This window comes from Thalassophryne amazonica, chromosome 21 (assembly GCF_902500255.1).
Source record: "Thalassophryne amazonica chromosome 21, fThaAma1.1, whole genome shotgun sequence".
Taxonomy (NCBI): domain Eukaryota; kingdom Metazoa; phylum Chordata; class Actinopteri; order Batrachoidiformes; family Batrachoididae; genus Thalassophryne; species Thalassophryne amazonica.
In genome coordinates this window covers 30,696,520-30,719,210 of record NC_047123.1, presented here as the reverse complement: position 1 = coordinate 30,719,210, position 22,691 = coordinate 30,696,520, and the positions used below count along the sequence as shown (strand labels likewise).

Here is a 22,691-nt window from a genome sequence, read left to right as displayed (position 1 = left end):
TTCCTCCTCTTCCTAGATGTTTGCGACGGAGATGCTCGCTTCAGGCCGCGAGGGTGGGTGAATGAGGAAACGAATTAGCAGCTGAATAAGCGGGTGAAATAGGCACTCTAAGGATGAATAGAGCAGCCTGAGAAAGAGAATTGCCTAAGTGTGTCTCGGGATGGTCGTTGCGGTGAAAAGGCCAGAAAGAGAACAGTGGTGCACCTGTAGAGGTAACGTTCCCGTGTAACCTATCCCCAGCTGGAATGCTTTAAACAGAATAAAAAAACTGTTCCACTTCAGCAACCTTGGTGTTCTTTTTTGATTTTTTTTTTTTTTTTTTTTTATGTGCATGATCGGAATTGGCAGCGGAAAGAAAGAAGACGGAGTATTATTTTGGATGTTTGCTTCAAAGATGAGCCAAAGAAAACAAAACTCATTCATCTCCTCGAGCTTCACAAACAAGCTGATAAAATCCAACACTTTCACAGTCTGTCTTTGTCTGTCTGATGTCCTTGTAAAGGATTTTATTGAAGTCAACTCTGTGCTCGGTGTGTTGAGTCAAAGGAATTCACAAGGAACATGGCTGGTTACATGTTACAAGTCTAATGGATTCTTTTATGATCCCTGTGCGCAGAAGTATAGCCGTGCACTTCAAACTATAACTGTCACTGCACACATAGTTCATCGTGTCCTTTATACTGGGGTGGATGAAAAGTATGACCTCCACTAGAGGGCACTACACACCCTGTTAAAAGTTTCTGACAACACCAAACATGTCATGTAATAATGTTTGTAATGCAAAAAGACACAAAACGGTTCTTGACGGAGTTGGTCCATATAGCCATTACGACAACATAATTAGAAAATCCTATCCAGGTACTAAGGCTCACACAAACGGCGCTTATCTCCAGATACCACAGGATGAAGTGGAAAGCAGTCTAATCTTATTTAGTGGACTAAACTCACTTAGTCAACTCATCTTTTTACGTTAGTCGTTACACAGTTGCTTAGTCGGTTAACGTTTCACGTTACCCAACTACAGTTTTTAGCCTGGTACAGAGGAGGCTAATCTTAACTTCAGTGTCTTACCTAAAAAACGGCGGCTATCATGTGCCACCACTTGATGGAGGTGGAATGAAGGACAGACGTGCGGCGAGTGCAGGTGTTGCAGGACCGGAATAATCCATTGGAGATGTTTACGGATGCCGAGGTCAGGAGCACTTCTCCTCTGCTGTGGCGGACTCGGTCTTGTTTGTAGCAGATGGACCAACCTGGAAGTAAATAAAATTGTTTCTTGGCAACAGCACTCGCGAGTCCGCTATGACAGTGAAAATTGTCAACTAATGTAAAATGGCTAATCTGCAAGTTTAGCCATCGATGTGATTAGATGGATAATGTTGGGAGACTAACCATAGTCTACTACGGTGAGTCTTCTAAGTAGGCTTAGACTGTTTTCTGAAACCAGGCCCTGGTTAGAAAACTAGTCTTTCGCAGGTTACCTCCCCAAGGCTGGTGTCCATTTACAGCTGGGTGGACTGATGCAGATGACGTTTGTTGTTCAAGGACACAATGGATAGCCTTGAGGGTTCACCTGTAATCATCTGGTCTACATATTGGTAGTCCAGCTCTTATCAACCGAGCTACTTGTAATGTCTAAAGTGAGCTACAAGTTGTCATTCTTTGAGCTGTAATTTACAATGTTAATCATTCTAACTTAAAATACTAAGTTTATATCCCAAACTTATTTTTATGACTTTTCTCAACCATTTTGTAAATGTAGAATTCTTTCAAATTTGTTTAAAGAAGAAAAGTAAGTTATCCAAACAGCAGAATATTAATTATTAAAATCAGTTAATTAAAATTAATATCCAACTTTGCTTTTATGACTTTCCTCAAAAGTTCTGGAAATGTAGAATTTGTAGCTAGTACAACGGTAACTTTCACATTTGTCTAATGAAGAAAAGTAAGTTATTAGACCAACCCCCCCCCCCCCCCCCCCAAAAAAAACAAGTTAACTGTAACTTATTTTTATGACTTTACTCAACAATTTTGTGAAAGTAGAATTCTTTGTGTGACATGAAAGTTATTGGAACAAAAAAATATTAAGTTAATAACCCAAACTTACTTTTGCACATTTACTCAACAGTTTTGGAAATGTAGAATTCTGGTATGACTCCAGCTTTCAAATTTGTCAAAAGAAGAAAAGGAAAAAAAAAAATTAGTTGGTAAAATGTATCCATAACATTACTAAAAATATTTTGCTGTAAGTTACCTTGAAATTTTGAGTTTTGCCAACTTCAGCATTTTACATACCAAACTGAAAACCCTGCCGTGAATTCCTGCACCGTTGGCGCTTAGTGATTCTTAGCTGAGTTACTGCGGCGGTGTCTGGTGGAATTTGGAACGCGGCGCCTCCAAGTCCCTCGATGCCTGCTGTGAAATCAGATGTAACATTTTGTTAACCCAGCAAAGGTCATCTAGGGGAACTGGAGTTGACAGAATAAGAACCCATAGAGCAAAAAGAGCGCCAAAGGGCTGCCAGAGGCGAGACAGGGGAAAAACGGCAGTGTCACCTGCGGCGTTTTAATTCCTGCTGCCAGAAGACTTCCACATTACACCTGCAGTGTAAACACATTGTATTATTGACTCTCTATACGTTTTTTAACTCTTTTTTATGAAAAGACTCTCTTGTAAAGACTCTGACATTGATAGGTGACTTATAAGTGAGTACAGTCCATATCAATGGCGCTTTGCAGTAATGCCGTTATCGACTGATCCTGGTATTGATTTATTTGCTCCTCTGTGTGGACTAGTTTTATCCTGATGTACAGCTTAACGAGGAATGCTGTTCAGCATGTTTGACGAGTGGCACACCTTCTTTGCTGTTTTTGCTCATTTTAAAGCCTGACGAAATGACACCGATCATCCCGTGTACCCAACTTTAAGTCAAGATGTTCAGGCAAACGCACACTTATTGCATAGATGGTTACAACCAGGTTGATGGGTCTGCTGCCATGGAAACTATCAGAAGGAGGGTATGTGTGCAGACTTAACGAGGGCAGGAAAGGTTCTCTGAGAAATGGTAGCTTTCCCTTCAACAGGCGAACATAGCAACCATCACGCCAACCGCTAATTAACTATCCTTCTCATCTCTCCTCTCACCGGTCCTCAGACTTCTACACTCTGAAGCATATTTCTCCATCAGTCCAAGCCATTAGTTTAACAGCAGTAATTGGAGCAGAGTATTATCTTTAGCAGCTGAGGGTTTTGCTCAGTATTTTGCAGCATCTGTTATTCTCAATTAAAACTTGGAAATGCAGGCTTTTAAGGCACGGTGTCCTTTCAAGCGTTCGCGTATCTGCAAAGCGAAAAAGCTATTTGATGCACAGCAAGGTGCAAGTCGGCAATGCCGCGCAGCCGTTTTTGTAGATCTTCAACGAAATGAGTCTACCTTAAAAGGTTTATTGCAAATGTCTCAAGTGAGTCATAGCTTTAATTGAAAACTGTAATCTGCCGCTCTCGCTAATGAGCACGAGCGCTAATGAAGCAGACTCTAATGAAGTGATGTTAACGATCATTGATCATTTTAATTGTAGATATGGAAGGGGGGAAAGTTAAATAAACATCCAGATGTGGCTGCAGGCGGAAAAATCAAACTTTCTACATTTCTAATAATTGGTTTTGATTTAGTTGGACTTTAGGAAATCGCTTCCATTTTCCGCTGCTCCGTTATCATCATCTTGTTTGAAATCAGTGAAAAAAGATAGCAGAGGATGGATGGAATGAGAAAGCAGCTCTTGGGAATTGTGTTAATTGCTGCCTCAGTCACACTCGTTAGCCCCTGACACTGTTAATCACTTCAGTGAGACCAGCGGAAATATTGTGTGATCGTTCTTGCAGCTTTAGGTTTGTCCTTTTGAGACTTTATTAACACTAATAAGGTACATGAAGAAAACGGCGTCCTTTCTCATGTCCTCCCACACTCTTAAAAAAGAATGCACTATATTATAACAATTAAAGTAACAATTTGCATGGATTATTTAAAGTTACACCAATTTAGCCATTACTGAATAAATGCTATTAGACTTTTATGGTCACATGAACTCAGGTTTAGTAAAGCATCTTGTTAAGTAGTGTAGCAGACGTTATTTGGTTTGTTTCTACAAGTTGAAATAAGTTGGACCAACTTTTTTATTTTACTTTCATTTTAGTTCTAATTTAATTTAGGATAAAGTGCTGGAATAATTGATTGAAATGAATAAAAATGATTCATATTGCTATTTGACTGAAACAAATGATCCAGAATCCATTTAATCCCATTTTCATAGGGTATCCACACACTAAATGTGGTTTGAAATAAAATTGTAGACTGGTGATCATAAATCAATCTGTGCTTTGATACAAAAACACATTGCTAATTACACAATCCAACCTTAACAGAAAAAGAAAAACTCACTCACTCCATGTCTGCATCCCAGCACATGTATTTTCAATGTGAGTCAAAGTAAACAGTTTTTATCTTACTCATACAAGTGCTGCAGAGTGTTTTGTGGTACTTCTGATGTGTTCGCCTTGCGAATAGCGTGGTGGCAGGTTCAGGTGCACACCACTCCTGAAGGGGATGACAGATTGGCTTATCTCACATTTTGCCCCAAACACCCCCCATGGCTAATTTGGTGATTAAATCCAAACCCTTTGTGCTCTGTGACCTGTTTGTTCTCAGATCTCACATTGTTTAAATAGCATTGTGGTGCTGGACACACCCCAAATGGGCTTTTGCACTTTGAAACCATTCCATCAGGTTTTAAATAGAAACCTTTTTGTGTAGATACCCTCAGTGCCACAAATAATGAAGCTCCATTTCATTCTCAAGTCTCTTTACCTGGAAAGCAGATCGGTCAGGTGGATACAGGTGGAATTATTTTGCCCTGCTATGCATTGCATTGCAATATTAGAAGTGTTTTTCTCAAATTACTCTTTGCAAAATTTGCTGCAAACAGTCTGGAGCACTGCTGTATAAAGCACCTGGCAGGCATTCAGTTAGATCAAAATGATGTGATCTCTGCCATTAAATTCTGTCACGGTTGCACTCTCCCTTTGCCAGTTGGTCACATTCATTGATGACATTTGCCCAGTATATTTTGGATTATACATTAACCACAAGTGTATGCACTCACAGTTAATGTGATTGCACCCGCAAGGCATGACTTCAATTTTCATATGCCACTGTTGAGGATAGAAAAAAGAGGCTGGAAGAAGACGGCTGTCTGGTTTGATTTGGCTTTAATGCCTTGGCTTGGAACTAATGGAAGGCTCACAATGCTGGGAATAAAAAGACAGTGAGATTATCCTCAGAGCGCTCTTGTATGCAACTCGTATGCAGTAAATTGTCATTTCTATGAATGCATCTTTAATTTCATGCAAGCAGCTCAGGGGGATACAGGTTAGACTACCAATATGTAGATGTCGGTTTGATGAAACAAATTTTGGTCCACTGGTCTGCATCGTGGTCCGAGGCAGGTTTCTTTCACAATTCTACATATTTTGGTTTGACCCAAACAAAGACGGTGTTGAAAGCACACTATGGCAAAGCACACTATGTCTTAGCCTTCTTAGCAGGCAGCGTGCGTTTTGCTTTGACATGTCTCCCGGCTGGCCGTTAGAAGCTGAGATGAGCTCATTAAGCTTCGTCAAGCCATAGGTGTCTTTGTGTAAGCCACTGACTGCTAATCAGAGATTGGTCACACCAAATCGCAGGTTTAAATTTGAAGGCTGGTTCCACGGGGAGTGTTGATATGTTCCATCATGTGTGCCATTAACACCGTGACTTCTTGAAATGGGCCGTCCCCTCATCACTGTTAGCTCAGTGCATTAGCCCTGACGTCCCTGTCTACTTGAATATTGTTAGAAATCTAAAGGTTTGTTTAAGGGTTTCTGGTGAAGGATTAGTGGAACGCACGGATGCATTACCAAATAGGGTGTTGTGTAAGGGTGGCTGGTTGGATGGCGGTATTGATAACAACAAGGATAAATGGCTACAACAGATAGAGGATAAATCACAATTATTGCTGCATGACGCTAATAATGATCATCAAATGTTTGCACAAGGATTTGGGGCCAGATTAGTCTTGTTTACGCATAGAATTATGTCACCCAGTAAGTAGGAGAGCGGTGTGTGAATTGGGTTGCCTGCATGGTGCTAAACTACTGTTTTCCCAGACGATTTTGTGAAACGCTGGGGGAGCCAGCATGCCGCGGTGCCTGAAACCTCCTGATCTCGTCGCTACCATATGATGCTCAAACAAACTTGATCTGTTGAGGTTGATCCAGCAGTGGCAGGGATAGTGGCCAAGTGGTTGTTGCACTTGGTTTCAGGGTGGAATGTTCCTGGTTCAGACACATACCACTGCCACTTTTCTCCATGTAATGTGGAGTTGGATCAGGAAGGGCATCCTACTTAAAACTTGTGCCAATTCAACACGCAGATCCACCTTGGATCTGGCTAGGGCAACCCTGAATGAAATCAAGGGACCAGCCGAAGGGACTTGCTATCTAGATCAGCGGTGTCCAATGTATTCCAGAAAGGGCCAAGAGGGTGCAGGTTTTCTTTGCAGCCACTGACTCCAGCAGGTGATGTCACTGATTAACATCACTTTGAGCAGATGGGATGAGTTCGTCAGTGAAATCACCTGCTGGAGTCAGTGACTGCAAAGAAAACCTGCATGTACAACTGAGTGTCATCAGTGTAGCAATGAAAAGTAATCCCATAATGCCACAGTATATTCCCAAGGGGTGCTATATAAAGGGAGAAAAGCAGGGGGCCTAAAACGAGCCCAGTGGAACACCATATTTCATGGCAACAAGGTTAGATGTGATGTTGTAGAGATCTGAAAATGGCTGAGAGGTACTGTTAAGAGGAATAGGCAAAACTGCCCAAAAATAGGTGCACCAAGCTTGTAGCATAATATTCAAGAAGACTTGATGCTGTAATTGCTGCTATCAACAAACTATTGAGCAAAGGGTATGAATACTTATGTACACATGATTTCTTAGTTGTTTTTTGTTTTATTGTTTGTTTGTTTTTAAATAAATTTGCAAAAATTAAAAAAAAATTTCATGTTGTCATTATGGGGTGTTGTGAGTAGAATTTTCAGGGGAAAAATTAGTTTACGCCATTTTGTAATAATTTTGTAAGTTCCAGATGCACTGTGTCTGCCAGAGCCAGGTGATAGGTCAATGTCCCACTGGCCTTTCCCAGTTGCTAGGATCCTCACCAATGAGGCACCAGTATGCTAGCTCATGTCTAGAGAAATGCACAAATTGTCACAGCTGATATTCCCTCTTAAAGCAAGCAGTACATCTCATCTGAATCTCCCCAGGTAATGGCTCATTTGACATTCCAACGATATGCAATGTTCCTCTGAAGAAACCTAATACTAAAGGCACTGAGTTGTCTCTTTATATCACTGGTTAATGTCCTCCATCAAAATGCATCAGCGGCAACTACTATAAGAAGCCTAGGATACATACTACAATGTTGTTGAATGTCTGTGTATTATTCTAGAAGGCCAGGTCTCCAACAAATCACAACCCTATGATTTCAGCTTCACTGTAGCCTGTCGGCGTCTGATAATACACAGTCCTTCCTGTCCCCCAATAAACCCAACAAGTCAGACTTATTAAAGATATCTTCAAGACTGAAAACTGCTTGGCGTCTTCTCCGCAGTGAAGAACCCAGCAGGATTTGTGGGGAGGGTGAGTGTATGAAAGAATGGCAAGAATGGAAACCGCCAGAGGACATGTTCTCTCTCCTTGGTGCAGTATATCTCCAGCCCGAAGGAGGCATTGTGCCAAAAGGGGCTTGTGTAAATTATTTACTCGTGGGCCCAGTTTCCCCTGCGGGAGCCTTCCTCCCACAGGGGTCCTTGTTCCTGGGGGCTGTACTGTGAGTCTGCGCAGGCATCTTTGAGCTAAACATGCTGATATTAGAGGAGAAAGAAATAGGATCTTCCCTTCAAAGTAAGCACAGATCAATTATTTCTGTGTGTTTTTTTTAATAACGTTCATAATAATAATCATTTTCAGAATGAACTGAAATATTCTGTCATTTGGCCGTAGTGTTGTTTTAACTGTGGTAGAAATTTCATTCTTTCTATCACAAATTTTAACATACTTTTGTCATCCCTAGCATTTCTGTGGGGTTTGTGATGATGATGTACATGTTGTGACATCACCAGGAGGTTTTCTGGAAGCACCCATGTTTGCTGACGTTATACTATAGGTTGATCATATCATAGTGTACAAGTTCGGCACGGTACACTGTCAAACCGCAATGTAGATCACATTCAGAGGCAACCGTGACCTTCACCTTCCAGGATGCATATCCATGAAAGTAAGCAGGGGGCTTTCATTTCATCCTATATAGGTGCTGAGGCTCATCAGATGATGTGTCCTGTGCAAGGACTCACACAGGTAGGCTGATGAGGACACACCTGGAACTGATCCCCAACTCCTGTGCCACAGATCCACCCACTCTGCAATGCAAGACATCTGAAAAATATACTCAACAAAAATATAAACGCAACACTTTTGGTTTTGCTCCCATTTTGTATGAGATGAACTCAAAGATCTAAAACTTTTTCCACATACACAATATCACCATTTCCCTCAAATATTGTTCACAAACCAGTCTAAATCTGTGATAGTGAGCACTTCTCCTTTGCTGAGATAATCCATCCCACCTCACAGGTGTGCCATATCAGGATGCTGATTAGACACCATGATTAGTGCACAGGTGTGCCTTAGACTGCCCACAATAAAAGGCCACTCTGAAAGGTGCAGTTTTGTTTTACTGGGGGGGGGATACCAGTCAGTATCTGGTGTGACCACCATTTGCCTCATGCAGTGCAACACATCTCCTTCGCATCATCCGTGAAGAGAACACCTCTCCAACGTGCCAAACACCAGCGAATGTGAGCATTTGCCCACTCAAGTCGGTTACGACGACGAACTGGAGTCAGGTCGAGACCCCGGTGAGGATGATGAGCATGCAGATGAGCTTCCCTGAGACGGTTTCTGACAGTTTGTGCAAAAATTCTTTGGTTATGCAAACCGATTGTTCCAGCAGCTGTCCGAATGGCTGGTCTCAGATGATCTTGGAGGTGAACATGCTGGATGTGGAGGTCCTGGGCTGGTGTGGTTACACGTGGTCTGCGGTTGTGAGGCTGGTTGGATGTACTGCCAAATTCTGTGAAACAACTTTGGAGACGGCTTATGGTAGAGACATGAACATTCAATACACGAGCAACAGCTCTGCTTGACATTCCTGCTGTCAGCATGCCAACTGCACGCTCACTCAAATCTTGCGACATCTGTGGCATTGTGCTGTGTGATAAAACTGCACCTTTCAGAGTGGCCTTTTATTGTGGGCAGTCTAAGGCACACCTGTGCACTAATCATGGTGTCTAATCAGCATCTTGATATGGCACACCTGTGAGGTGGGATGGATTATCTCAGCAAAGGAGAAGTGCTCACTATCACAGATTTAGACTGGTTTGTGAACAATATTTGAGAGAAATGTTGATATTGTGTATGTGGAAAAAGTTTTAGATCTTTGAGTTCATCTCATACAAAATGGGAGCAAAACCAAAAGTGTTGCGTTTATATTTTTGTTGAGTGTATTAATTGTTTTCTGCACAACCAAAATCTTGAAACGTCTTGGTGAGATATCCTGCTCCACAACAGGCCAACGGATGGTGGAGGTTATGGAAGTTATCCTCAACAGAGCATGCTGCTGCTCCACGCTTGTTTTTTTTTTTTAGTCTTGGTGTTGGTGTACCTGCATCTGTGCTTTCTTCGATGCCGGTGCACATGTACGCTGGTTCCACACACAGACGTGTTGATTGCTGTCAGCGGTCACTCCTGTATTTCTCTGCATCTCCACTGCAAAATTAGAGCTTCTGTAAGACTAAAAGATAATTACTGTACTTATGTGCACTCTCTGGTGCCCGGGAGCTGTTTTTAGTGCCGCCCCTGCAAGATCACACTTTGATGGACAGCTTGAACAGAATGGCAATCATCTATCTCACGAAGTGATCTGTATGAGTCAGAATGAGCAGGAGGAAGTAGTGGCCATGCTACCTGGGGCGCGCTGCAATTAAGCACCACAAGGGGAAAGAACAAATGTTAAAGTGCATCTTCTACTTAAAATGTCATTAATTCCCAGAGGATTTGCTGTGTTTTTCAGATTATTATCTGCAGCCAGAAAAACAAACAAAAACGTATGTTATTGACGTTTTGAGATGCCTCATGATCTGCTGTTTGAATAGTCTTAAAGGTACTCAAGCTCAGATTTTATACATTAATACAGCAACCAACAACTTTTCACTTACATTCTGGCCACATGCACATGCAAAGTGCATGAGACATCTGACTGTGCATGATAAGTCCATGCAACTTCCGCTATGTCAACCCATTGGCCTTCACCACATTTATAAAGAGGCTGCAGTACCCACAACACAGCAAAAAAACAAAATCACATTTCAAGCCTAAAAAAATCCCTTTGATTAAGACTGTGGTCAGACTAGAATCCACATACACCTGACTTTTCCCACATGGAATGCTGTTAGACCTGTTTAAAAGGCTTCGACTGCCATTCCTTCTGCTTGATGCAGGGGTGAGGAGGCGTGGCTCAGGAGGGAAGCTTTACTTACATCCTGAAATGCAGGGTTAATGAAACGTATAGTGTCAGAAAAATCATTCATAACACGTTTAATGTTGGTGTACAATTATTTGCAAAATACAGTATTCTATAGGCTGTAATGGAACACTTTCTCCACACACCCCCTCCATCCCCATCCCTAAGCATTGTCATGACAATGGTCAAAAACAACCAAATTCATCCACCAGTCAACACAAAATTCTCTATCACTCTCTGTGCTGATGATATTTAAATAACTGTCATCTGTACGCATCTGTGTTTAATTTGTGCATTTATATCATGAGACAGCAGAAAAAAAATTGCATAATAGACCACCAAAAGCCTGGTATAAAGCCTAGCTAATCTTCTATTTATATGAAGCAATATTCATGTATACCTGATATACTTCAGGGTTCCCGATGAGTGTACAACTTTGTACACTCTGAAAATAACATTTAACAAAAACTAAAAGTAAACCACTAATGAAAACATGCAAAACTTCACTTTAGTATTTCATTGCTTCACCTCAGGGAGCTTTGGTGGTTGCTGTCAACTTGCGTGCTTTGATGCAGATCTATTAATTTACCAGAAATCCTCTCACTTTTTCCAGCTTCCAGCTCACTCCAGTTTTCAAAGGGAATGGCACATGACAATCTGTTTGGTTTCATTTATATCATGCTAAAAACACACAGGAATTTATTCACTTGATGAAAAATGTAGCTAAATATGACCACTTTGCACCTGTTTGTTTGTTGAAGGTTTGATGCAGACAAGGTCTTTATTTTTTATTTTTGAAGCTTTAAAATCTCAGGGTAGTCTTTGACTCCTGGCCCTTGTTCAGTGCTTATGACTACCGCGGTGGAGTCCTGTTTTCTTCATCTCGGGCTGATCTTAAAGGTTAGATTTTCACACCTTAGAAAGGTCTTTCACACATTAATCTCCTCCAGACTGGATTGCTGTGATGCACTTTATTTACTGAGGTGTCATCAGGGGAAACATCCAGCGTCCTCTGCAATTTTAAAGTCTTGCTGCTCAGGTTCCAGGAGACGTTTTCATGTCATTCCAGTCTTTGCTATTAGTCATAGACATTGAAAAACACATTGTAGCTACACAAATAAAGTTACTCTATATTTAACTGGAACGGCACTAACCATGAGATGGTTATTTCTTCACTCTCTTCTTTAACACTCTTTATTTCTGATTGCTGAACTGCGATTTTTGTTCATCAGTTATTTGAGAACACTAATCTTTGATCACTGTCCCTTTATTTTGACCACTGATCTGCATCAGCAGGTTTTGATCCAGATTTTTTTTTTTTTATCCTGATCGGTGATCTTTGATCCCAAGGCTTTGATCCTTATTCCTGATCTTTTGTACAGATTACAGGTCTACTCTGTTTCTTTACATCATTGCTGATTTTCCATCCTGATTGCTGAACGTTGATCTGAATCTTTGATCCTGATCACTCGTATTTGATCCTGCTTTCACATCCTGAAACATTACACGATGCAGACTTTCTCCAAAAACAACCACAGATGCCTAGAACTCCTGTCATGGGTGTCCTTGTAGCTTCCCCCACATGTCTACTTGTTGCGCGGTCACTCAGATTTTGAGAACTGCCTCCTCCAGATAGGTTTACCACACTCGACTATCGTGTTTGTGTTTCTTTATGACTGAATTAAATTAAATCCAAGACATGTTCAGCGACTTGGAATGGTGATGACTGTGTTTTATTGCTGCTTTTTTATGTTAATGAAAACCACTGAGCTGTTGAGTCACAGTCACTGATGATTTTTCTCCTGCAGGAGTTCACAGGCTTCATCCGAGGTCAGCCCCCTGTACGAAACCGTGCCCTTCTGTCGGCCCGATGTGAGCTCAGTCAGTAAGGGGGAACGTGCATGTCAACTAGACTGCTTCCACCTCATCACACCTGCCCTTTGACCTTTCTGTCTCTTCGGTTTTCCTTGGCAATGATTCACACGCAGTGTGAAGTGTCGTCTTGCCTCCTTTTTCTTTCTTATACTCCAGCCGACCGTCACTCTCACGGATGCTGACCTGCTCTCTGAAACTCAAGTGCCCCGTCTGCGCACGCCATGTGTATGAACACGTAAAATTCATAGCCTCATTTTGCATCGGCACACAGAGCGTGTGCCCTTGTAATGGTTTAGTATGCGTGCTGCATTCCCATTTATTCCAGGGAAACTGGACTCTGTTACAGAGACGTGGCTCGTCTCCTCCTTGTAATTGGTCCTTAAGTCCCTTCCTCCAACCTTTTATTATTTTCACTTAATCTGTTCTCACAGCCTGCTTTCCTGTAGTTTCCTCATTCCCTGGTTACTCCAGCATCTGCTGTCGAAGTCTGTTTTTTGGCTTTTGATGTATTTTCTCTGGTGTTGGTGAAAGTTATGGTTGAGCTTCTCTGAATATTTTCATAAAGGCTCAAACATCCATTTAACAGCCTTGTTTGCAGAGAAAATTAAGCCACTCTTCGGGGTTTACTTGATTATCAACTTTTCAGTTAGTACAAAACAATTAAACATGTTATCTCCCTAATGGCTTATGGTTCTTTACAGTTACTGCATCTGTGTACATGGGATTGTTGGAAATGTTCATCTTTCCTCCCCGGTCTCTTCGCCAAATGCAAACTATTACTAATGATTGATCTTTGATCCCGATTGCTGGACTTTGATCTTGATTTTGAGTTTGAGTTTTTTTCCTGATTATTGAGCTTTGACTACAGACTGATTACAGATTGCAGAACTTTGATCCTAGTTGATGATCTTTGATGTTGAGCATGGACATTTGAGCCTGATTACTTATCTTGGTCCAGACTGTGACCTTGGTTATGATCTAACATGTTCTTTATTGTTGACCTTTTACCCTGATTATTGATCTTTGATCCTAACATCTGAACTTTGATATGGGTTGATGAACCTTGATCAGAATCCATGATCTTTGATTTTGAACATGGATGTTTGATCCTGATGACCTAACTTTGATCCAGATTGCTGAACATTGCTCCTGACCTTAAGCGTTTTCCTGATCTGTGCCCTTTGAGCTTTGTTGAATAACTGATTGCTGTGGCCCTGAGAGTTTACCGTTGATCCGGATCACAGACTCAAAGCTATCAGGAACAAAGCCCAGCATTCAAGATAAAATACTCTGGATTTGCTTCTTAATCTTGATCTAAACCACACCCCATGCCTTACCTTTCCATCAAATTACATTAAAATGTATTCTTTTTTTCTGCATAAAATTTAATATTTTAAAAGTCAGAGCCACTCAAGTTTTACCATTTTGTTTCCTAAGAAATTCCTTGATGGAAGCATTTTGCATGCCTGATTTTGTGACATGGGCGCTTTGATTAAATGTCCCCCCCCCCCCCCCAAAAAAAAATATTTATCACTTTTGCATCTGTTGTAAATAAACTTAAATAATAAATACATGAATATATGTGATCTAGAATTTTGAGTCCAGTCAAGAGGAATTATGATGTTTATATACAATTCGATTATTCATGAGTAATGGCGTGCTTGCATAATAGTCCCAAAAAAAAGAAAAGTTCCGTCATTTTCTCTGTAAAATCTGTGATTCACAGTTTCTCATTGTGTGTGTGTGTGTGTGTGTGTGTGTGTGTGTGTGTGTGTGTGTGTGTGTGTGTGTGTGTGTGTGTGTGTGTGTGTGTGTGTGTGTGTGTGTGTGAATGATTGGCCAGTACCCCAGCATGAATTCGGTCTTCTGTCAGAGCAAGCTACTGTGGAGATGCTGGCATTCTGAAAATACTGTTTTATGTGTTCCGTGTCCACCCGCCAGCCTCGCCTCACTGCTTTGTGTTAATTAAATGCCCCAATGAGGAGACCCCTCGATGCATGAGCACCAGTGACGCAACACGACAAATATATTCCGGAAGAAAGTGAAGAATGATCATTGGAATTCTTCTGAAAGATTGTGAATTTGGGCGGTGTTGAAATTCCATCCTTAACATTGGAAGCCTGATGATGAAATCTGATTGCGAACCAGTGGCCCGCCAATTCAAGAAAAACAAAATAGTCTAGTTTACTTAAAATTCCAGCATCCAAAATTTGTCTAAAACAGCATTTTGATAGCTTAGATGCCCACCTAGCTGATACTGTAGCACCAGATATAAACAGAACTCACTCCTGCACAACTGAATACTGTAACTGTTGATTGACTCTTCACTCTCAGTTCGCTACGTCCCTACCAGAGTGCAAATACGCAAGAAATGTTGGGGTGCATAAACCATGCAGGGTGAAGCTTCTGCTGGGTCAGTTCATTGAAAAAAAGAGCTGTCACTGTGAAGCGTAGAACTTCCAGGTGATTGTTGACCACATGGATTGCTGTCGCCAACCACCATGATGACATGTTAAGATCTATGACTCCTGTGGGGGGTTTTTTCCGCCATCTAATCATTGTTGGATGTAATTTCAAGTGTTTCAGGGTTTCGTTGAAAAGCAGGATATTCTTCGGAATAGGAGGTGAAAAACCAACGTAAATCCTTGGGTTAAATTCCAGATGTGTCCACTTGTCCACCTGTCTGTGTCTTTAGATGAGACACATCATCTGTACTGTCGCAGACCACCCAGCTGCAAATGGTTATCGTCCTCAAATGAGGAGTAACCAGCGATGTACTACGATCCCATATGGGGGAGTCGTACACCTTCACTTAACACTACAATTCTGTAACATAAACATTGAGCCAGTGGACTCTGGAAGGATTTACTCTTATGATTATGTTTAGTCTTGAACAACTACCAAAGTAATGAAGTCACTGAACAAGGGCGTCAGTGCTGTTACAGCAGGATGAAGGTCCAAACGTTTAGCGTACCTATGCTTCCAGTATTACTATACAGATGTGAGACCTGGATAGTAACCATAAGAATACTACAGCAGGCTTCAACACTACGGCTGCTGTGTGTATTTTCCGAATCATGATCCAGCTTGCACTTGGTTGTTCGCCAGTCATTAGGATCCCACGCAGATCAAATACCAGTGTTACCAACTAATCCTGATGACCTTGACCATGGATCCTAAGTGTATTAAACACAATCAAAGATGACCAATACAGATGGCCTGTTTAAGGGTAAAACAGATATTTCCAAAGTCTTTCAGGACTGTAAAAAAAAAAAAAACTCAAGACGGACAGCAGCCAGCAGTCAGGGAAAACTATCATTTTCTGAGATTACCATCATTTTACTGTTATAAGACAGTTGTAAACCTTCATTAAAGTCTTTGAGATGATGACCTTCATTTTATACTTTGGTTGGTGGTGCATCGCGTGACGACTGGTTGATGAAGCGTTGACGCTTTACTCCTGATCTTGTTTGGTTGAAACTGCAGTGATCTGCATCTACTGGGGATTTTGTGCTAAAATGAGTCATGCGATGTTGGAGAATTATACAAAAAAAAAAAAAAAAAAAAAGCAGTTACTTTTATAGACAGGAGGTGAGAACAAGATCACTTCCCAGGATTCAGGGTACCTTCACTGAAGGGAGAAAAAGGCTTACACTGTGCATGCTGACTGGAAAACATTTTGAGATTTTTTTGTTGTTGTTGTTTTTAGTAGCTTCGCTGCTGGAGAAATTTAAAATATGAAACTGCTGTAATGGGAGCAAGCAGCTTTTCCTTCCTCAAAAAAAAAAAAAAGAAAAAAATGCTATTAAGGCGGAATCAAACAGGCTGTTTGATCGGGAGAAACACTTTGAAGCTGAACTGGCCACCCCTTTAGCAGAACTGCATCTTGGGTTCCCACTGTAGAGGCATGAGGTTTAAGCGTTGAAGCTGTTTCTTATGTTATTATATTTATAAAGCTTTTTGCACTACAGATGCCCCCCCTCGTGTTTTTAATGCCCTTGTTCAAATCTGAATCCTTTATGTTATCCTCTATATATGGGAAGGTTAACTCGTGTTTTTGGTTGGCTTCCACTGATTTCCATTTATTGTTATATCTCTAAAAGACATAAACATATTTCTATGAAATTTGGTGGAGACGTTGCTCTCGAGTCACAGAAGAATTGATTCAATTGTGCACCAGGTTTGCATCCAGATTTATTTAATGTCTCCCATTGATTCATCCATTCACTTTGATGTGTAGCTCAGAAAGACATGAACGGATTTAAATTAAATTTGGTAGAGAGGTCAGCCTTGGGTCAGAGAAGAGCTGAGTACTTTTTCAATCAGATGCAAATCCAAAAAAATAATTTTTCATTAGTGTTTGATTCATGTAGCGCAGGTGGTTTGGTTAGGAGTTGATTACTAATTTACAGAGAGGTTCAATTCCAAGTGACCTGTCTGTGTCCTGAGAGACACTGTCCCAGTCCAGTTGGGTCCCATCTTTGACTGGGGATGTGTAATGGACTGGTGTCCCAGAGAGGGGGAGCACTACGGTAACTAGGGATAAACAGCCGATAGATTTCAGTGACATTTGGTAAAAAGATCACCCTTGGGTCAAGGAAGCCTGGATTAAATTTTGAACCAGATGTGGATCCGTAGTTATTGTTAAACCTCTTATAATGTCTGTCATTGGTTCTCATTTTAATTTTTTGAAGCAATGCCACCACCTTCACCTGCATATTTTTTGGGGACATATAAAATTTGTTTTTATTGGTGATGCGTAGACTACTTATTCAAAACCACAGCACCCAGTGAGCATATCCATGTTTGCCAACTGAATAATTACAGTAAACAATGTGCAAATAGCTTCACTTTAGCTTGTTCAGCAGCCATATATTGCTCCCAATTACACATGCTGCCTTCAAGATGACAATTTTTCTAGGGACATCCATGCATTATTCAGCAAGACAATGCAAAACCACATTCTGCACAAAATACAAAGGCACGGCTGCACAAGAAGAAGGTACGGATACAGGACTGGTTTGACTACAGACCAGTCCTGTCCCCAATAAGAAATGGGTGGAGAATTTTGAGATATAAATGCAACAACGACAATCCCATACTGTTGTACACATGTAGACTTGTTTGCAGGAAGAATGGGACAAAATAGCGCCTGAAATGGTTCATCACTTGGCATCCTCAGTGGCAAAGAATGAAAACACTACAAAGTGATAAATGCATTTGCCTCCCAACTTTTTTTGAAATGTCCTGAAATGAAGCTGACCACACAAAATGTGAAACATCTTGATTTATACCATCTGCAATAAAAATGAAGTGAAGTTAAATATGAGGATCACTACAACTTTCTTTCTTTTTTCTTTTATTGCGTTTTCCATACCTCCCAACTTTGTCTGATTTGGGTTGTAAATGCCATACTTTCATTGCTTTGATTTTGCTTTTTGATATTACTGTAAATTGTATAAAAGTTTGGATAAATAAAATAATTTCTTCACTTTGCATTGGGATCCAGTGATTCACAAGCTGCTTTTTGTCAACACTGTATGTTGGACTGGTGACTTAAATGTGGACAACAAGCTGTTGCAAATAGCTAGAAAACCCAGATTAAACAAGCAAGGATTGGAACTGTGACAGATTGGATTAGGATATGCGTGCGCGGCACATTATAACAACCTAGATGTTCTTACATGCATGTTGACCACTTTGGTTACAACTAAACTGAATGTTTGCTAATTGATGCGCTGTTGTGTGGTGTCTTCAGTTTTGTAAGCTGGATGCGTGCGGATGATTAGGAAGGTTATTTGCTAGAGGCGGCTTTATCTTGGCAAGAAAAACAAGGGTTTTTCTTCTAATAGGAATCAATGTTTCAGTGTTTTCTCACTCTCTCTGGAAGCTATGATGTGGCTGATGTTTAAAACATGCTCTGCAGATGCAGCGGGAACCTCTTAAATAAATGACTGCAATGCCAGGAGAAACAGTCGTCTCTGCATTAGTTTTCCTGGAGCTAAAATGGCTCAGTAGACGCTGAAGGAGGCCCTCGCTAAAAAAGATACAAATGCACGCATACGGTTCACGCTGCAATGTGAATTCTGCTCTGCACCTTCTCAACTCCTGCACAGTAAGAGTGCGATGGTGTTATGATGTCCCCCCACCCAGCTTGATTTCCCTAAATTTCCTTCCAAATGCCTTCAGCTATTTAACGTCCCACCAGTACAATCTTGCTGCTCTGTTAGTTAACACGGTTAGTGCCAGCAGCTGTGGAACTACCTTCTTGCGTGCAACCTGTTGTTTGGCTCTGCAGTTTCTCTGTTCTGGATGGTAAGTCATTCTGCTCTGGTTGTTAAAGTTCAGGGTGTAATTTTCAAGTCCAATTTTTGCATCCTCAAGATTATGCTGTATTTCATCTGTTTGGGCATTGTGTGATTTTATGAAAATGTAGATTTGATGGAGGTGTAGTAAGAATCTGAGGAAAAAAATGAAACTTTGTACAGGATTTGACACAGAAAAGCTTAGACATCAGACAAAATTATGGATCGGATGAGTAGCGAAGCAACCTCAGCACGGGCCCCAGTGCAAGATATATTGACGGACCCTACACGCAAAAAACTGACTCACTGGATTGGATTTCCATCTAATAAATATATGTAGTCCCAAAGAAATTAAATTATCCTGCATGGATGTGCTTTTTTTGAGTTTGGGCTACATGTATTTATTAGATGGAAATCCTGCACACAATTGAATTGAGTTCATCCAGTGACTCATTTTTTTGAGTGTAGTTATTAGGCGTACGTGCGCAAGTACATATATGCACGCGTCCACACACACTGCACTCAGAAAATTTAATAAGTGGATGAACTCAATTCAGTTCATTCATGTGCAGGATTACCATTTAGTAAATATATGTAGTCCCAACTAAATTAAATTATCTAGCATGGATGTGCTTTTTTGAGTTGGGGCTACATATATTTATTAGATGGAAATTCTGCCCATAATTGAATTGAGTTCATCCGATGAGCCATTTTTTGTGTGTGTGAGGTCAGTATAGATTTTTACCAACAGAGTGTTGGTAAAAAGAGGTCAAGAATCTAGATTTAACACCCCAGCTCTGAATAACGTGCACAAGCGTCTTCAGCCAACATAGCTCATCATCGCATCTGACAGCAAAGGAGGAGCTGTCTAATTCATGGTGGTGCTGAAATCACTACAAAATCATTTTTCTTGCAAAGTTAAGAGTGCACCACAACATGATAGATCTTACGGCAAGAAGAGATGATAAGAAAATTAAGCCTATAGAATGACAAGACAGAAGACAGATAGTATTGTGTTTTTTTTTGTGATTGCTGTAGAATATGTGGTTAAAGATGCTTTTACAGTTTCAGATTCTGTCTGTTGGTTACAATTGAGGGGCTCGCACCCCCCGTGAAAGCATTTGTGTGCGATCACATAGTCCAAGTCACATCAGATGGTGCTAAAATGTGTTACATGGGTTCCCACATGCCAAATGTGGCTTCTGCAGATTATGCAAAATTTGGATTTTGAAGCTCCAAAATCCTAAACCCCTAAATGATTCTGCACTTCTCCGGCAGGCTTGCGTTTTGCCAGTGCACTCTTCAGATAATGCGATGTCAGCCGGATTAAACTGCACAGCCTCGCAGGGTCAACAAAGTGCACTCATCCTCGCGAAAATGGCTTCTGCTTCTTCTTTTTTTAAACACACCATTGCCTGAACGATGAGAGAGAGAGAGAGAGAGAGAGATGGTGCATTAAGGAGGGAAAAGTACTTTAGCTGTGACTTATGAAGAAACCATCACATCAGTTTGCACAGCGACAGCACCTGCCTTGACCTCAGCACTACTGACTTATTAATCAACCCAAGTTTGACACGTATTCAGTAATTTAAGTGGCCCCAGAATAATGTTAACCTCTTCTGAAGAGGTTGCATCTGTTCACGGTGCTGATTTTCAATAAGTGGATTGTATGAGTCAAGCCAGAGATACAGATGATCTCGATAGCACATTTTTACCGGAGGCCAAAATACAGCCATCGGGTTTTGCAAAGACTGCATCATCCCTCCGACTATCCGTCCATCTGTCTGTGCTCAGCATAACTCCATTCCTGTTACTGCCAGGGTTTTCAAATTCACAGGGAGCATTTGTGGGACACAGACCTTGGACAAGTTCAAAGATGGCTAACCTTGACTTATTCTAAGGGGTCAAAAGGTCAGATTCTTTCTACACACTCTTTCGTTGGGGGAGGTGATGGTCTCATGGTTAAGGTGTTGGGCTTGAGACCAGAAGATCCTGGGTTCAAATCCCCGCCTGACTGGAAAATCACTAAGGGCCCTTGGGCAAGGTCTTTAATCCCCTATTGCTCCCGATGTGTAGTGAGCACCTTGTATGGCAGCACCCTGACATCGGGGTGAATGTGAGGCATTATTGTAAAGCGCTTTGAGCGTCTGATGCAGATGGAAAAGCGCTATATAAATGCAGTCCATTTACTTTCGTTGATTACATGCTTATACGGCAGAGGGTATTTTAGCATTGTGTTACATTTAACATTTTTAAGGTGTTTTGCCTCTTGTTGGAGGTGTGCATTCTAATAAATGAGTAACTTTATTCTTCTTGCAATTGCAACAGTGAAATGTTACTACTATTAGAATGATTTTTTCAATTTAGAACTTTCTATTTTTTACACTTTAGGTAATAAGTCATACGTACATGTGGATTGAAATTCAAATTCCTTGACCCAAATAAATTCTTAAAGAGCAATTTCGGGGTTAGCCTTCATTGACACACCAAGTTTGGTAGAAATAGAGTCAGCCAATAAACAGGCAAGTAGACATGACCTTGATTGACCTTTGACAAATTTGGCTTCACCCGGGTTATTCCAGAACCTCCATATGGGTGTGCCAGGTTTGGTGCAAATCAGAGTGAAAATTTAGATTTAGTCCTTTGATCTCAGTGACCTTGACTCCAATTGACCTTTGGTAAATTTAATCTTGTCTGGACAATTCCAGAACCCACCTCCATGTATGTGCCACGTTTGATACAAATTGGCGCTTCTGCTGGAAAGTTGGACATTTTAATATGCGGTTCTACAGAAATTGACTCATTTTTAGAGCCAGCCTCACATGGCCAGTGAAGGAACTGCAGGATTTGGCACTTACACAGTGGTGTCATTTTTCAGTACTGGAGTAGCCACTTGATTAAAACTATACTATGGATTTTCGTGAAAGTTTGACTGATGTACCAAATACAAAGAACAAAGCCTGTTAAAGTTAAAGTCTCAAGTGGAGTGTGTGTAAGTAGCCTGACATTGCTTTGATCTGATATCATTGTGTGCAGGTTCACATGTGACTGTGACTGCCTGCTTACAGAAGTGCACTGATTTTAATTTACGCCGGCCTGATTTTCATGTCTGTTCTTGTGCGTTTGTAGTTGTTTCAGTTTCAGCAGATGCCATGCTGCAAGCTGAATGTTGTGAGGCATGGCTGACTCCCCTTTGCCAGCTGAATCCTTCCTCCTGTGCCCAGTGGCGTGTGGCACAGGTTTGGTGCATGTCTGCTGATGGATGGGTCCGTGTGGCAACCAGGAATAAGAAGCCTGTGCAGCTTTGCTTGAATGCCAAGTGGCCGCAACGAGGTTGCATATTTACGCGGGGTAGCTGCTAACATCCACTGTGCACATGAAAAGATGCATGCGAGCATCATGTCTTGAACTAACCACACCATCATCCAGCCTGCACTTATCTGATGTTCTGTGAGTGCTCCCCACGGGTCAATCCTGCCTACAAAGACAAGATGCCTTTACTCAGCTAATGGCTCTGAGTAGCATCAATGCAGGATCAAATTGTTTCGACGTTCGAACTCGGTAAAATATGAAATGTCATCTCATTGTTCTCAGAAACCTTTCATCCTCGGCCGGCTGCCAATGCCCCTCTCAGAGCCAACTTTGGCTTTGTGTGTTTTAGCAAATTGTAAGTGGCTTTTTAAGGATTGATTGATGAGGCTGGCGACGTGCTGTATATGCAAGTGGGCAGTGATGGATTCACGTACAAACCTGCACTTTGCACCAAGCACAGTATCATGCAACTCTTAACGTTCTGTGAGGTCAGCTGCAGGAAAGCAGCAATATTGGCAACC

The 22,691-nt window shown here is 41.2% G+C and overlaps 1 protein-coding gene across 3 annotated transcripts in view; it reads left to right on the top strand.

Annotated features, from left to right (window-relative positions):
- The window catches only part of LOC117503614 (1-phosphatidylinositol 4,5-bisphosphate phosphodiesterase beta-1-like), a 182,571-nt gene that overhangs the window by 77,165 nt on the left and 82,715 nt on the right, over positions 1–22,691 (top strand). The window contains exons 1-2 of one of the 3 annotated variants that reach the window (XM_034162873.1): positions 6,933–6,938; positions 19,683–19,686. The exons of the other annotated variants lie outside the window; for them this stretch is intronic. The gene's annotated coding sequence lies outside the window, so the exon portion shown is untranslated. Of the gene's footprint in view, positions 1–6,932; positions 6,939–19,682; positions 19,687–22,691 lie in introns of those variants that run through there. 3 annotated transcript variants of the gene reach the window in all.